General features: G+C 39.9%; 1 protein-coding gene across 4 annotated transcripts in view; it reads right to left on the reverse strand.

The window, feature by feature from the left end:
* Positions 1-6,373, reverse strand: part of PHKA1 (phosphorylase kinase regulatory subunit alpha 1) — a 195,992-nt gene that overhangs the window by 116,277 nt on the left and 73,342 nt on the right. The gene's annotated exons all lie outside the window — the stretch shown is intronic.

A 6,373-nucleotide genomic window follows, 5' to 3' on the forward strand; every position in this document is an offset into this window, starting at 1 on the left:
GGTTTTGATGGTTTCCTGTCTCACATTCAGGTCCTTCAGCCATTTTGATCTTATTTATTTTTTTAATTTTTAAAAATTTTAAAATTTAAATAGTTTATTACCAAGTTGGTTTTCATATAACACCCAGTGCTCTTCCCCGCAAGTGCCCCCCTCCACGACAATCACCCCCATACCCTTCCCTCTCCCTCCTGCGCCCTCAATTTGTTCTGAGCATTCAAAACTCTCTCATGATTTGCATTACTCCCTCTCCTCAACTTCCCCCCCCCCCCAATCTCCTCTTCCCATGGTCTGCTATTAGGTTTCTCCTGCTAGACCTAGGAGTGAAAACATGGCCATCTGGATGTCCTCTTTGGAGAAGTGTCTCTTTGTGTCTTCTGCCCATTTCTTCACTGGATTATTTGTTATTCGGGTGTGGAGTTTGGAGAGTTCCTTGTAGTTTTTGGATACTAGCCCTTTATCTGTTATGCCATTTGCCACTATCTTTTCCCATTCTTTGGTTGCCTATTGATTTTTTTTTTAAATTGTTTCCTTTGCAGTGCAGAAGCTTTTTATCTTGATGAGGTCCTAAGAGTTCATTTTTGTTCTTGATTCCCTTGCCTTTGGGGATGTGTCAAGTAGGAAATTTCTGTCATTGAGGTCAAGGAGGCTATTTCCTGCTTTCTCCTCTAGGGTTTTGATGGTTTCCTGTCTCACATTCAGGTCCTTCAGACATTTTGAGTTTATTTTTGTGTATGGTGTAAGAAAGTGGTCTAGTTTCATTCTTCTACATGTTGCTGTCCAGCTCTCCCAACACCACTGTTGAAGAGGCTGTCTTTTTTCCATTGGATACTCTTTCCTGTTTTGTCAAAGATTAATTGGCTGTACATTTGTGGGCCCAGTTCTGGGCTCTCTATTCTATTCCACTGATGCATGTGTCTGTTTTTGTGTCAGTACCATCCTGCCTTGATGATGGCAGCTTTGTAGGAGAGGCTAAAGTCTGAGATTGTGATGCCTCCCATTTTGATTTTCTTCTTCAATATTACTTTGGCTATTCGGGTTTTTTTTGTGGTTCCATACGAATTTTAAGATAGTTTGTTCTAGCTTTGAGAAGAATGCTGGTGCAATTTTTATTGGGATTGCATTGAATGGGTAAATTGTTTTGGGTAATAATGACATTTTAACAATGTTTATTCTTCTCATCCATGAGCACAGAATGTTTTTCAATTTCTTTGTGTCTTCTACAATTTCCTTCATAAGTCTTCTATAGTTCTCAGTATACAGGTCTTTTACATCTTTGGTTAGGTTTGTCTTAGGTATTTTATGATTTTTTTGTGCAATTGTGTATGGGGTCCATTTCATGATTTCTTTTCCTGTTGCTTCATTTTTGGTGTATAAGAATGTAACCGATTTCTGTACATTGATTTTGTAGCCTGCAACTTTACTGAATTCATGGATCAGTTCTAGAAGGCTTCTGGTGGAGTTGATCGGGTTTTCATGTAGAGTATCATGTCATCTGCGAAAAGTGAAAGTTTGACTTCTTCTTGGCCAATTCTGATGCCTTTTATTTCCTTTTGTTGTCTGATTGCTGATGCTAGGACTTCCAGCACTACATTAAATAACAGTGGTGAGAGTGGACATCTTCTTCGTGTCCCTGATTTCAGGGGGAAAGCTCTCAGTTCTTCCCTCTTGAGGATAACATTAGCTGTGGGCTTTTAATAAATGGCTTTCATAATGTTTAAGTAAGTTCCTTCTGTCCGACTTTCTAGAGGGTTTTTATTAAGAAGGGATGTTGTATATTGTCAAATGCTTTTTCTGCATCTACTGACAGAATCATATCATTTATTTTCTTTTCTTTTGTTAATGTGATGTATCACATTGATGGATTTGCAAATTTTGAACCAGCCCTGTAACCAAGGAATGAATCCTACTTCATTATAATGGATAATCTTATATGCTGTTGAATTTGATTTGCTAGTATCTTGTTGAGAATTTTTGCCTCCGTATTCATTAAGGATATTAGCCTGTAGTTCTTTTTTGTTGGGTCTCTGTCTCGTTTAGGAATCAAAGTGATATGTACTTCATAGAATGAGTCCGGAAGTCTTCCTTCCATTTCTATTTTTTGGAATAACTTGAGAGGGATTGGTGTTAACTCTGCTTTAAATGTCTGGTAAAAATCCAGACCTGGGCTTTTAATCATTGGGAGATTTTTGATAACTGATTCAATTTCTTTACTGGTTATGGGTCTGTTCAGATTTTCTATCTCTTCCCGTTTGAATTTTGGTAGTGCATGTGGGTTTAGGAATTTGTCCATTTTTTCTAGATTGTCCTGTTTTTATGCATATAATTTTTCATAATAATCTCTGATGATTGCTTGTATTTCTGAGGGATTGGTTGGAATAAATCCATTTTCATTCATGGTTTTGTCTATTTGGGTATTCTCTCTTTTCTTTCTGAGGAGCCTGTCCAGAGGTTTATCAATTTTGTTTATTTTTTCAAAAAACCAACTCTTGTCTTCATTGATCTGTTCAACTGTTTTTATGGATTCTATATTGTTTATCTTTGCCCTGATATTTATTATTTATCTTCTTCTGCTTGTTTTGGGGGTGCTTTTGCTGCTCCCTTTCTAGTTTCCTTAGGTGCTCTGGTAGATTTTGAGCTTGTGTTTTTTCTAGTTTGTTGAAATAGGCCTGGATTACAATGAACATTCCTCTTAGGACTGCCATTGCTGCATCCCAGAGAGTTTGGATTGTTGTATTTTCATTTTCATTTGTTTCCTTTCATTTTTCAATTTCTTCTCTAATTGTATGGTTTGCCCAATCTTTCTTCAGTAGGGTAATTTTTAGCCTCCATAGTTTTGGATGTTTTCCAGACTTCTTCCTGTGATTGATTTTAAGTTTCATAGCATTGGGATCTGAAAGTGTGCATGGTATTATCTCAATTCTTTTGTATTTATGGAGGGATGTTTTATGACCCAGTATGTGATCAGTCTTGGAGAGGTGTGCCATGCGCACTCCAGAAGAAAGTGAATTCCCTTGCTTCAGGATGCAGAGTTCGAAACATATCTATTGATTCTATCTGTTCTAGTGTGCCATTCAGGTCCATTGTTTCTTTAGTGATTTTTTGTCTGGTTGACCTATCCATTGTTGTAGGTGGAGTATTAAAGTCCCCTGCAATTAGCACATTCTTATCAATAAGATTGCTTTTGTTTGTGATTAGTTGTTTTATGTGTTTGGGAGCTCCTGAATTTGGCACATAGATGTTTATAATTGTTAGGTCTTCCTGATGGAGAGACCCTGTAATTATTATATAATGTCCTTCTTCATCTTTTGTTACTGCTTTTACTTTAAAGTCCAGTTTGTCTGATATAAGTATGGCTACTCCAGCTTTCCTTTGGCATCCAGTTGCATGGTAGATGTTTCTTCATCCACTTACTTTCAACCTGAAGGTGTCTTCAGGTCTAAAATGAGTATCTTATAGACAACAAAGAGATGTATTTTAGTTTTTTATCCATTCTGCTACCCTGTGTCGTTTGATTGGAGCATTCATTCCATTTACATTCAGTGTTATTATTGAAAAATGTGGGTTTAGATTCATTGTGTTCTCTGTAGAGTTCATGTTTGTATTGATGCCTCTGGTGTCTTATATTCCTTGCTATCTTTCTCTCATAGAGTCCCTCTTAGGATTTCTTGTAAGGCTGGTTGGGTAGTGATGAATTCCCTCAACTTTTGTTTATTTGGGAAAATCTTTATCTCTCCTTCTATTTTGAATGACAGTCTCATTGGATAAAGAATTCTTGATTGCATATTTTTCCTGTTTATCACATTGAAGATTTCCTGCCATTCCTTCCTAGCCTGCCAAGTTTCAGTAGATAGGTCTGTAACCACTCTGATAGGTTTCCCTTTGTATGTTAGGGCCCTTTTATTCCTAGTCACTTTCAGAATTCTCTCTTTATCTCTTTATATTTTGCCAGTTTCCCTATGATATGTCATACTGAAGGTTGGTTCAAGTTACGTCTTTAGGGAGATCTATGAGCCTCTTGAATTTCAGTGTCTTTCTCTTTCCCTAGATTGGGGAAATTTTCATGTATAATTTGATCTACCACCCCTTCAGGACCTCTTTCTTCCTCTTGAGGAACTCCTATGATACAGATATTATTCCGTTTGATTGTATCACTCAGGTCTCAAATTCTCCTTTTGTGCTCCTCTATCAATTTCTCTTTTTCTTGGCTTCCTCTTTTGCTAGACTGTGTCTTCTAATTCACCTATTCTCCTCTCTGCTTCTTCAATCATACAGTGGAAGCCTCCATTATATTATTCACCTTATTTATAGCCTTTTTTTTAACTCATCACAGCTATTTTGAAGGTTCCTAGTCTTTGTATCAGTATTTTCTCTGACACCTTCTATGCTTTTTTCAAGCCCAGAGATTAATTTTATGAGAGTATTTCTAAGTTCTTGTTCAGTTTTGTTGCCTGTGTCTGTTTTGAGAAGTTCTGTAGCTGTTTTTTCTTCCTGGAGTTTCTTTAGAGGAGAATTCTTTAGTTTTGTCATTTTGGCTAGCTTTCTGTCTCTTGCCAGTTTTAAAAGCTCGTTCTGCACTGTGCGCCTATTAATATTTCTCTATTCAAGGGGGCTCTTTGACTGTCCAGGGCCTGTCGTTTCAGGAGATGTTCTTTGAATGGCGTTTGTCTTGTTATGCCTCTGCTTAATTTATTTCCCTACTCGGCGATATTTGGGACTTTCCACCATGTGTGCTTTGGCTTGTTTCTTGAGGTAGCTTGAAAAAGAAAACAGACAGACAAACACACAGGGAACACAAGCAAGCAAATGCACTGACAGAACAAGTAAACAAAGCAAACCAAAAGGGGAAAGAAAAAAAGGAACAGGAAAGGAAAGGGAGGACCGGAAAGGAAAGAAAAAGAAGGTGAAGAGATAGTGACAGCTAGAGATAAAGGATAGTCTGAGAGCATAAAACCTGGGGAGGGGGGAGATAAGGATGAGATAAACGAAAAAATATCTGGATGGTAAGAGTTGATTTAAGCACAGCAGTGCCTAGTGTTGGTCTTTCCCAGACTTCAGGGGGAAAGGGAGAAAAGAAGAAAATAGGAAAATAGAAAAGAGAAACAAGGAAAAAATTTAAAAGTAAAAATAATATGAAAAGAAAGAAAAAACAATTAAAAATAATAAGCAAAAACACAGCAGCTCTCCAACATGGATGGGCGTGGCTTGATATAGGTAGTTCGGGTCTCAGGGGCTGCTCTCTGTGGTCCCACCTTAGTGGATGATGGGAGAAGAATGGTGGTGACCCAAGTGCCCCTCAGACCATGCATTGCCAGCCACTCTCTTGAGTCCAACCTCCCTGTGCCATGGGCGGGTTAAATTGTTTCAGTTCTCTAAGTTCCACCAGGTTCCTAAGTCCTAGCCCATGCACTTTGACATTGCCACCTCATTCAAAATCTCCATCAGGCGGGAAGTTTTCTGGCCGGGATTGAGTAGGGGGAATGTGGAGCCAGTTTTTTCTCCTGGTTCTGTCTGAAGTCGGTGAGCTGCCAGGCCCACGGGAGAACAAGCCCGCTGAGGGGGATGGATTACTCTCTCCATGCCCAGTGGCTCTCAGTCCCGGGTGAGGTTTCCCCTCTCCAAAAATTATGCTATGAGTGACTCAATCTCTACTTCTCTTCCCCTGGTCTCTCCGCCACACCTCATGGCCGCCCCATGCGTGGCTCTCTGTGGTTCTGGGTGCCTCTGGACACCCGGCTCTCTGCAGGCCCAGAGCCAAACCTCTGGGTGCTTTCTCGCCTGGCTCTGCTTTGGGCCAGCGCTCCCTCCCCCAAAGTCTCTGGTCCCAGTTCGCACTCACTCAGGCATCCATGAGGCTGTTGTCAATAGTCTGTGTGCACACCTCCATTCTTGGAGATCAGAATGCTGTGGCTTTTAATTCTTCTCAGTTTGATTATTGCGGGCGGGAGGAGGTAATGGGGCTCCTTATTTCTCTGCCATCTTGTCCAGAACCCCCTTATTTATTTTTTTTTGAGAGAGAGACCATGAGAGCAGGGAGGGACAGAGAGACAGAGAGACAGAGAGACAGAATTTGAAGACAGGCTCCAGGCTCTGAGCTAGCTAGAAGCACAGAGCCTGACGCAGGGCTCGAACCCACAAACCTTGAGATCATGACTTGAGCCGAAGTTGGACACTCAACTGACTGAGCCACCCAGGTGCCCCAGTGAAGTAATGGACTTTTAAAGGTACTTGCTTTCATCATATAGGTCTTTTACATCCTTGGTTAAGTTTACTCCTAGGTATTTGATGGTTTTTTGTGTAATCGTGAATGGGATCAGTTTCTTAATTTCTCTTTCGGCTGCTTCATTTTTGGTGTATAGGAATGCAACTGATTTCT

This window comes from Suricata suricatta, chromosome X (assembly GCF_006229205.1).
Source record: "Suricata suricatta isolate VVHF042 chromosome X, meerkat_22Aug2017_6uvM2_HiC, whole genome shotgun sequence".
Taxonomy (NCBI): Eukaryota; Metazoa; Chordata; class Mammalia; order Carnivora; family Herpestidae; genus Suricata; species Suricata suricatta.